General features: G+C 37.7%; 1 pseudogene; it reads right to left on the bottom strand.

Annotated features, from left to right (window-relative positions):
- Positions 1–4626: 4626 nt before the first annotated feature.
- LOC136202334 (receptor-like protein 7) lies at positions 4627–7984 on the bottom strand (annotated as a pseudogene).
- Between the last annotated feature and the right edge of the window lie 3845 nt (positions 7985–11829).

The raw sequence follows: 11829 nt of genomic DNA on the forward strand, positions 1-11829 counted from the left end.
CCTCTCTCACAAACAAGATGTTACATCCAACTTTTGGTCTTCTTCAAAGAAATTTCCAAGTAACTAATTACTACAGTTGCCATTCCAACTCACCAAATTAATGCCTAACATAAAAGAATATGCATCATGCTGCACCAGGGAGGGAACAACACGCACCAATAATTTAAGTGATGCAACTTAAAATTATTCTTAATACATCAAGAGTACCCTGAATGAATTTGTCCCAAAAATTTGATCAGCCCCTAAACTTATAAAGTGTCTCTTTAATCACCACAACTTGCTTAAAATAACCTATTTGCCACCTGAATTTGGTTATAGTGATCCATTTGCCCCCTCAACTTGTTTAAAGTGATATACATTTCAATGTCTAAACTTGTAAAAAAATACAAAACATAAAAAATAAAAGTCCGATTCGTGATCGTAAATCTTTAAAATAAATTAACTTTCTATTTTTTAAACATTTATGACATTTTTATAGATTTAGGGACTTTACCACGACACTTTAAGCAAGTTTCGGGGCTAACAAGACATCATGTAAGTTCGGGGGCCAATCAACCTTTTTGGATAAGTTCAATTGCAAATGATATATTCAGCCTAAAATCTATAAAAGTAAGTCTATCAATGTGAAGTATATGAAAATCATTTACAAATTTATGGAATCTACAAAAATTCATTCAAAAAAATCTATTAAAATTTGTAAAAGCGTTCACTTAAAAAGAATACCTTAGAAAATGACTAACCTAAGAATCAAATTGATCTTATCCATACCTTGTGAGCTAGACTTCGTTACCTGCAAATAATGGCGGGGGAGGATAGCGGTGAATAAACTGAATTTCACATCGAAAATGTAAAGAGAGTTACAATTCATATATAAAGAGAGTTACGATTCATATATAAACGTATTTTAAATTTGTAAGGCCCAAATGACTCAGATACCAAATGAATAATATCTACATTGCACTGGAATATACTACTCCCTCCATTCTCAAATAAGTGTCGTTTTAGAATTTTCACACAAATTAAGAAACACAATTAATGTGTACTTAAATTAATAAATTTACATGAATTAACTAAATAAAAATTCTCTCTCTTATAATGATTGGAGAAGAAACTTTGAAAACTTAAAAAACACATAAATCGAGACAAAATTTAAATGCTTAGACCAAAAACCTATACTAAATTTTATTGAAAAACGAAAACGACACTTAAAAAAGAATAAAAATAATTATCTAAAACGACACTTATTTGAGAATGGAAGGAGTATATAACATTAGAACTACTGTTAACGCCAAAACATATGTCAAAATGCAGAAAAGCAATGAGATATAAAACCCAAGCTCATGCTAGATATAGATGAACTTTAACGTGTCTAAACCGGATCGGACCTTAAGTCATTTTCCTTATTCAACCCAGCCCATTGGACGTTGGCCTCGTGTGCCAGAAAAGTAAACAGTTTATGAACATGTTTAATTGTGAGTAGAGTTGTTTATGAGTCGTGTTGAATAAGACTCTGGTAAAGTTTTATTGGCTTATATCTAAAAACATTTTGTTTAGCTTCTTATTGATTTATTTAGCTTTGTGTTTGAAAATCAAATTATAAGTTGAATCCAAATTGATCAATCTTTTATATATTTTTGGGATTAGGAGATAGACAAATTTATTACAAGTAGTTTACAAACACTATTTAGTACAATCTTAAAACATAAACATGTTCTATTATAAGAATTTCATTTTTCCATTAATATCTCTAGCTTTTGAACCACCTTACCAATTTATTCTTGACAAACCATTCATACTTCCTAGTATCCATAGCGCATCCAAAAGCTACACCTATCACTAATCCACTGCCAATCCCTATCAACACAATACAACAACAACAACAAAGCTTTAGTCCCGAAATGATTCGGGGTCGGCTAACATGAACCATCATATAAAACCGTGAAAATCAAGTCGTGTCAGCGACACAGATTCGCTCCCTCCACTCCGTCCTATCCACTACCATATTTTCCTCAATTCCCAATAAACTCATATCACTCTCGATCACCCTCCTCCAAGTTTGCTTAGGTCTTCCCCTACCCCTCACCACTACATCCCTTTGCCACTCTTCGGTTCTCCTAACCGGCGCATCAAGCGCTCTACGTCTCACATGGCCAAACCACCTTAGTCGGTTTTCTCTCATTTTATTCTCAATAGATGTGACCCCTACTTTTGTCCTAATTATTTCATTACGCACCCGGTCCTTTCTCGTGTGACCACACATCCATCTCAACATACGCATCTCCGCCACCGACATCTTATGGATGTGGCAGTGTTTCACTGCCCAACACTCCGTACCATATAACAATGCTGGTCTAATTGCCGTCCGGTAGAATTTTCCCTTCAATCTATTAGGCATGCCGGGATCACAAAGGAAACCCGTAGCACTCTTCCACTTCGACCAACCAGCTTTAATCCTATGAGCAACATCTCCATCTACTGCTCCATCCGTTTGGATAATAGATCCTAAATACCGGAAGCAATCCGAGGCCTGAACAACTCTCCCATCTAGGATGATTGTCCCTGCCTCCCTACTCCTACGGCCGCTAAACTTACACTCCAAATATTCTGTCTTACTTCGACTCAACTTAAAGCCTCTAGATTCTAGAGTTTGCCTCCATAGTTCCAACTTCATCTCCACTCCTTCTTTCGTCTCCTCAACCAACACAATATCATCTGCAAACAGCATGCACCATGGTATACCATCTTGAAGTGAACTTGTTAGTTCATCCATAACGATGGCAAAAAGAAATGGGCTTAGGGCGGAACCTTGATGCACTCCAATCGTAATAGGAAACTCTTCAGTCTTCCCAACACTAGTACGTACACTCGTGCATACTCCCTCATACATGTCCTTTATGATGTCAATATATTTCCGCGAAATGCCTTTCCTTATCAAGGCCCACCAAAGTACTTCCCTTGGTACCTTATCATATGCTTTCTCCAAGTCAATGAAAACCATATGCAAGTCTTTCTTCTTATTTCGATAGTGCTCCATTAATTGTCTCATTAGATGGATGGCTTCCATGGTTGATCTTCCCGGCATAAAGCCAAACTGGTTTTCCGAGATCTTCACTGTCCTCCTTAGCCTTTGTTCAATCACTCGCTCCCAAAGTTTCATAGTGTGACTCATTAATTTGATTCCCCGATAGTTGGCACAATCTTGGACATCGCCTTTGTTCTTATACAAAGGGATTAAGGTACTTTTCCTCCATTCTGATGGCATCTTATTGTTTCTCCAAATTTTGTTGAAGAACGTCGTCAACCATTCGATTCCTCTTTCTCCCAAACATCTCCAAATCTCAATAGGGATGCCATCAGGTCCTACTGCTTTCTTCAACTTCATCTTACTTAATGCCATTTTGACTTCACCCTTTTGAATTCTCCGCAGGCATTCATGATTTATCATATCGTGATGGATACTTATATCTCCAACATCTTGTTGGCGATCTCCATTAAATAAGTCATCAAAATAGGACCTCCATCGTTCCTTGATATCCTTATCTCCAACTAGGACTTTCTGGTCCACATCCTTCACACATTTAACTTTTCCGAGATCTCGCGTCTTCCTATCTCTCATCCGAGCAATTCTATATATGTCTCTTTCCCCTTCTTTCGTATCCAATCTTGTATACAGATCCCGATTCACCTTTGCTCTAGCATCTCGTATGACCTTCTTTACTTCCCTTTTAGCCTCTTTGTATTTTTCGTAGTTCTCGTCACTCCTACATTTCCCCAATAGTTTATAGGATTCTCTCTTACTCTTTACTGCTTGTCGTACTTCTTCTGTCCACCAAGATGTGTCCTTACCCGGTGGCATGCTACCTTTAGATTCCCCTAGAACTTCCTTCGCTACTTCCCTTATACTATGCTCCATCTTATTCCATATCGAATCTATATCTGAATCCATATTGCAAGTCCAAATATCTTTTTTGGTCATCTCATCCACAAATTTTTGTTGATTCTCCCCTTGCAATTTCCACCACTTAATCTTAGTCTCTACTTGAGGTGTTTGTTTTCTTATACATTTCCTACTTCGAAAATCTAGCACCACTACTCTATGTTGGGTTGTCGTACTCTCACCAGGGATCACCTTACAATCAATATAACTCTTTCTCCAAGCACTCCTTACTAAGAAGAAGTCAATTTGGCTCGCATTACCGCCACTCCGATAAGTCACTAAGTGGGATGTTCTCTTCATAAACCATGTGTTCATGATACTCAAGTCATAGGCTGATGCGAATTCCAAAATATCATTTCCTGCTTCATTCTTATCTCCAAAACCATACCCTCCATGAACACTCTCAAACCCATCTCGCCTAGAACCCACGTGTCCATTGAGATCACCCCCTAGTACCATTTTTTCATCCCTAGGAACCTGTTGCACCACTTCCTCTAAGTCATCCCAAAAAGCTTGTCTTATAGACACATCTAATCCTATTTGTGGCGCATATGCACTAATGACATTCACAACCTCATCCCCTATCACTAGCTTAACACTCATAATTCTATCGCTCTTCCTAGACACCGCTACTACCTCATCAATATACTCCCTATCAATAAGAATACCTACTCCATTTCTACCCTTATCCTTTCCTGAGTACCAAAGCTTATAACCCCAAGGAGCTATCTCTCTAGCCTTGGCTCCAACCCACTTGGTTTCTTGTAGGCATAATATATTTATTCTCCTCCTCTTCATAACATCTACAATTTCAGCTAATCTTCCTGTCAAAGAACCTATGTTCCATGTCCCAAAGCGTAACCTACTACCCTTACCCCTACCCCTACCATTACCGTGGACTAGCTTATTTACCCGCAACCCTTGCATATTTGACACCACCCCCGGGTCCTGGGGTGGCGCGCCGCTTCGGGGCGACGACCTAGCAACCCTTGCACATTTATCACTACACCCGGGTCTAAGAAGTGCAGCGCGTCGCTGAGTAGGGAACGCCCCAACGGTATTTATATTATGGTTCATGTCATAAGATGTGGCTAAGTTTTACGCTGGCCGCCACAAACCTACCGCAACCCTCCTCCTTTGTCCGGGCTTGGGACCGGCTGTAAAGGCCACCAAGTGACCCTCACAGGCGGAGTTCCCTATCAACACAATCTCCCAGTTAAATTCAAATGGCGATTCTGCATCTTGTGAAGGTGTTAATGGTAAGGTCCGAGTATCCCCACATCTTTTTGTCAACGGCATCCCACAAAGCCCCGGATTGCCTGAAAAGGAATCATTTTGGAATGATTCGAATTGGTTTCCTCGGGGTATAGCTCCTGTGAGGTTATTGTGAGAGACATTGAAGACGGAAAGGAAAGTAAGGAATATGAGTTGTGCTGGGATATTTCCTGAGAGGTCTTTAGAGAAAGATCCAAAGCTTCAAGGCCTTTTAAATTCCCCAAGGACGACGGTATATGGCCTGTGAGAATGTTGTTGGAGAAGTTCAGCAATTGAAGTGCTCTTAGAGTCCCAATAATTTCTGGAATTTCACCTTCAAACTTATTATTCGAGAGATCAACAACCACAAAGAAATCTGCAATCTGATTGTAAGTTGTCTCTGTGCCTTTATTCACAATTCTAATGAAGTACGGATACCGACCACTCCATTTGTAGCCATCCATGTCAAACCTTGTGTTCACTGCCATGTATTGTAGGTGGTCATGATCAACACTTTTCATGGCAACCCAATTTCGAAAGTATTCTAGTGGTAACTTTCCTGTAAAATTGTTATAAGAAAGATCGATAATCTGCAGTTGGTTAAACTCAAATTTGCTTAGAGGTTGTCCTATTGCACCATGAAATTTATTAGATCTCAAAGACAAAATCTTAAGACGTGGAAGAATACCCAACCAAGAAGGGAACACATCATTCATTTCATTTTTCTCGAGATTGAGGATTTCTAGTTTCGAACAATTGGCTATTGATCTAGGAACCTCACCTTGCATTTTATTTTGACTGAAATCCACCAGCTTTAATGCACAACCACTTGTAAACTTATCAGGAATTTTTCCAGAGAGATTGTTGTTTCTTAGGTTTATAACTGATGCAGAATTTCCTAAGTTGCCCAAACAGAGAGGTAAGTTGCCACTTAAGTTGTTGCTTGACAAATCTAAAACCAAAAGAGTTGTTAAGTTGCAGAAAAATAGTGAGACATCTCCGCTAAATTTGTTATTTGCAACACTATAACTGATAATGGAAGGTGGTGGTTTTGGAAGGGATCCTTCCAATTTGTTAGAGGAGAGATCCAAAAATTGCAAATTAGTCGATGCCAGAGTAATGTCGGGGGAATGCTCGAAACCTTTCACAAAATTGCCATTCAATCTTAAAAAACTAAGTCTTTCCAAAGTGAATATCCAGTTGGGTACATATCCCTTAATGTTGTTATAAGGGAGATCTAAGGCTTCAAGTTGAAGTTGCCCCTGCAAGAAAGCTGGGAACTCTATGAGATTGCATTCACCCAATCCTAGGAATTGAAATTTAGGGAGAGTGGCATTGATATATGTGTTGTTTACAATGGACAAATGATTAAACGATAATTGGAGATAAGAAAGATATTTAGATTGAAGAAAGGAATCATATCTCACTGACCCACTAAGATTGTTGGAACGCATGGCAATTGTTTGAATATTTGGAAGCCTGAAAATTGATTCTGGAATCGGACCGTGCAACTCATTTGCTGAAAGGACAAGCTTTGTTAAATGGGTTGAATTACCTAGCCAAGATGGGATTTGACCAGTCAGTTGATTGGAAGAAAGCCTTAACTCAGAGAGTTGGGTCAGGTTTCGAAATGAAGATGGGATGGCCCCAATAAGGTTGGTTTCAGGCAAAACCAAACGTTGTAGGTTGGTTAGTTTACCAAGCCAGTCCAAGGTGCCAGAGCTGAAATTATTTTGTGAAAGTGACAAATATGTGAGTTGGAGCATATTGGCCAAGGTGGAAGGGATGTTCCTCGAGAAGTAGTTATTGGAAAGGTCCAAGGCATTAAGTTTAGTAAGGTTACCGATTGAAGATGGTATTTGGCCTGTAAAACCACACCCCTTGGCTGTAAAAACTCTCAATGACTTGAGGTTCCTAATTGTAAGAGGTAGCTGTCCGGAGAAATTTGTCTCACTGAGTATCAATCTCTCAAGTGGGATACCCACCTTGAACGGTGGTAGATATCCGGTGAGATCTGGGTTGCTCAACAAGCTAAGAACACGAAGATTAGGTAACTGGAAGATAGTTGGGGGAAATTCACCCTGCAGTGAACAATTTTTGAGAAGGAGAGAAGACAAAGAAGTTAAGTTTGACAAACTCGGAGGTAAATGGGAAAAAATGTTGACACCACTTAGATGAAGTTCAGCCAGATGGGTAAGTTTTTCAACTACATCTCTTAGATTAGGCTTTTGGAGCATCAAATATGGATTATATGTGAGATCAAGGGAAACCAGCTTGGACAGCTCCAGTATTTGTGATGGAATTTGGCCAGAAAAGTTTGCTAACGCGAGGTCTAAATGCTTCAACCCTGACAGGCTTTGAATCCCACCTGGGATTCTTGAAAGATTGAAGTTATTCGAAGAAAGGTTAAGACTTGCAAGATGGACAAGTCGGAAGATAGGACTATCAGAATTGATAGAACCATAGAGACAACTGTTCGAAAGGTCAAGCCCGATGACATGACCTGTTTGAACATCGCAGTCGACACCATCCCATGAGCAGCAATCATCTCCAACTTTCCAAGAGCTGAGCTTGGTATAATTATCAGTAGAAGGATCGCAGTAGAAATTGTCAAAGACTAAGCTTTGTTTGAATTGTAACAAGGAAGACTTGTCACCATCTTGGCAAGATGGCTTCTGCAAGCCAAAGGATGAGTGATAGAGCAGACAGCTAAATGAGAAAAAGAGAAATGAATATTGCAGAAAAAGATTAGAGAGAGAGAAGAAGAAGAAGGGTGCCATAAGAGGTAGAACAAAGTGTTTGAGTGAGTTATTAATTAAACCCCTACCATCCATTTTTTAGAAAAACAACTAAGTATTCAATATGAGTAAAGTTTGAAAGACTACCATGACTTAATCATTACCACTTCTTTTTGAAAGACTACCATGACTTAATCACTACCACTTCTTTTTGGTCTTCCTCTCTCACAAACACTGAAATGTTACATCTCACAAGTTAGTAGAGTTGCAGAGTTACTATTCCAACTCACCAAATTAATTCCCTTGTGATTATACAATTAAGGGTAATTAATTTATTAGTCCCTATATTTTGACAAAATACACTGTTTAGTCCATGTATTTTCAAAAACACACGATAAAATCTCTAACATTTTTCTCGGTGAACTGTTTAGTCCCTAACGTTTTTCTCGGTGAACTGTTTAGTCCCTGCCGTTAGACTCTCATGAAGATTCTGTTAGTCAATTTGGATTTGTGTTCTTCTTTTCCTTTATTTTCCTTTCCTTTAAACTCTAATGCATCCGAAATCAACTTTGAGTGTTCTTCTTCTTGATTTTCTTCTTAATGGTTCAAATTCGTAAGCATTGGGTCTGTTCTTTTTCTTGTTCTTTTTCTTCTAAATTGGATTTCCTCTTCTGAAGTTTGAAGGTAAATAGTAAAGGGTAATTTTGTCATTTCCGAAGTCATAGATGGTAAAAAAATCTAACAAACAGACGGAATGACTAAACACTGTGTTTTGTCAAAATATAGGGACTAATAAAGTAATTACCCTACAATTAATTATGGTCCACACAAGTCAAGGGGGTACTTTACCATTCCAATCAATCATTCTCGGATTTTGGAGAGATCTATTACAGCCTCTGCAATAGAGGGTGTCCAAAAGAATGCTAGCTGATGTGGCATTGAGTGTGACAACTTTTAAAGGGTACCTACTATTGGAGTGATGTTGGGTACCAAAAAAGTTGCCAAAAGGTTGCCAATTTTTGGCAACCTTGCTTCGAGGTTGCCAAACATTTTTTAATATAAAAAAATTGATTTACTTGAATACTATTGCTTCATCTTTTTGATGACTTTCTCTCTCATTTCACTATTGGTTGACAATATTTATAATTAAATGAATTATATATTAAGTAATGATTTGTGGGGTCAATTGTGACAACTTTTAAAATTGCTTACTATTGGAGCATTTTTAAATAAAAGTTGTTAAGAGTGATGTGGATTATTAAATTAATAAAAATATTGTATTTTAGTATGATGTGTTAATTTTTGGCACCCTTTGGAGCAACCTCTATTGGAGATGCTCTTATAGCCATGTTTGAGCTTGTAAAACCATCCTAATAGAAGATCACAACTTGGGGTGCCACATAGGATATATTACAATCAAAATTACAACCCATTAGGGGTCATTGTTTTTCAGAATTTTATGGGAAAAAAATATTAATTAATAACAGGAGACTGATATTGTAATTTGATAGAAAAAGCAAAAGCAAAAGTTGATGCTTTACCAGGTATCAACTGTTGGGTATACATCCCAAGTCTCACATCGGAAAGATACAAGGGAGTTACATAATTTATAAAGAAGTTCACCAACTACATTAGTATGAGGCCTTGGGAAGGAGCCCAAAAACAAATCCGTGCGAGTTTGACCCAAAGCGGACAATATCATACTAATGGTGGAGTTGTTGGTGAACTCGTGGGCCCTACATCAACGTGCGGAGTGATGTTCAATTTCTTGAGGTTGGCTGCGTGATATTCAATATCCCTCTCTTTATGTGGGTAAGTGAAAATTTTGGTTGTTATCAAAAAGAATAACGAACAAAAATAAGTTAGATGTGCTCTAATGGTTGGTTGTTACCAATTTGAATTTAGTAGGTTTAATATATCATTTGTCTTCTAAACTTGTCTAAAAAGTTTCATTGGCCCCTTGAACTTTCAAAGCGTCTTGATAGCCTCCTGAACTTACAGAAAATATTCATTTAGCCCCCTAAACTTACATAAAATGTAATCAATTGATCACTCAAATGTAAAAAAGTAAGTTAGATGTATTGCATACGTCTTAGAATTTATTACATAATTCATAGAATAAATTAAAAATGAAGTTCTTGCTTGCTCAACTATAAAACTTTTTTTTTCTCTAATATTAGAACCGCATACCACGATCTTGGTCGTTTTACTTCCTTTTAAGACGCATGCAATACATTTTTCACATTTAACTTACTTTTTTACAACTGGGTGATTTATTGATTACACTTTATGCAAGTTCATGGAGCTAACGGGACATTCTATGCAAGTTGAGGGGATTATTGGGATACTTTGAAAATTTAGAGGACCAATCAAGCTTTTTAGATAAGTTTAGGGAGCAAATAGTGGATTAAGCCAATTTACTTACAACCAAAAACATGCCCTAATCAGCTAGATGCTTGCAGAGCTTTGGGTTTGTACAAAAGATTACCCGTCTCCTTAAGATTGAAAGGGTAGGTCTTGATTCCTCAATTGAAAACCCAAAAAAGATCAAATTAAGCAAACGATTAGGAATAATCTGTAATGAGTTTAGTTGATATGATTGAAAATAGTGAAAAACGGATTAATTGAATTCAAATCGCTAATTTAGAAAAAACTAATTTTAGAAGCTTGCAATATTTATATTAAAAATATTTTTATCTCTAATTATTACTTTTAATTGCTAGGATTAATTTCTTTTATTATTATTATTATTATTATTTGGAAATTTGAACAAATTTAAATCAATTAAATTGAAAAGTACAATAAATGAGATTTTTGGACATTCTTGAAAGATAAAATTCCAATAGCATAGCATTAACCCTACAATCCTGTATTATTGAGCCAAACTTTGAAAGATCCAAAGATGAAGAATAAATTCCATCCACCACCAATTTAGCATCGGTTTCTAATTCAACCCGTGTAAAATTAAGATTCTTAAGCCAAAGCATACTTGTCAGTGCTTCAAGTACCTTTGGATCTTTTAGACCATGGGTTAGACTGCTACTACATAAAAGAAATTTACCCTTCTCATCACGTACCACGACTCAAAGTCCACATCTATCCTCATCTGCAAAAATCGCTACACTCATGTTACATTTAACCGAGTCGTGAGGGGGTGGCTGCCATGGGGGTGCAGTCGTTGTTTCCAGCTCCGATCAGTCGGCCACCAATCTTCTCGCCACACCACCCTTGTTTCGATGGTCCCAACATTTGCAATGGATACCCCAATTCATCTTTTAATCCACTCAAAAAACAACTTAGGATATTCTCCCAAGTCAAAGTTACCTTGTGTGAGTATATATCGAATGCTTCGATGTAATCCAGCAAAGATCTGCCATTGGATCTTCATAAAACCGTTCTCCAAACCTATTAGTGGCTGCTATTACATATTCTTCTCATGGAGGTTCCTCTATGCACCCCATGTTCTTCATCGAGGACTGATGCCATTCCAGAGCTCTCCCTAACAAGTGAAGAGAGGCTAGCTTGACTCTGGTGTTGATAAGGGTTAGATCGATCTGAAAGAAACGTCCACATTGGGACAACCAACCATTCAGGTTAGTACCGTCGAACCCGGGGAACTCTACTTTTGTAAATCGGGTGGACAAATGATAAGGGTTGTTTTCTGGGCCTGTGGTATTGAGGTTTACATTGGTATGAGGTGGCAAGGGGGCGGCTCTAGTATTTTAGAGACTCTAGGCAGCTCCCATACTCCATTCTTCTACAAATTTAAATTTAATATATATGAAATATAATTAATTTTTGACTCAACAAGAAGAATCAATTTAAGCTTAAACTTTTTGGTAATTGGCAGATTATGTACAAATTTATCACTGTGGTGATTGGGTGAAAATTGATTTAACC

The sequence above is a fragment of the Euphorbia lathyris genome, chromosome 8 (assembly GCF_963576675.1).
Source record: "Euphorbia lathyris chromosome 8, ddEupLath1.1, whole genome shotgun sequence".
In the NCBI taxonomy this organism is placed as follows: Eukaryota; Viridiplantae; Streptophyta; class Magnoliopsida; order Malpighiales; family Euphorbiaceae; genus Euphorbia; species Euphorbia lathyris.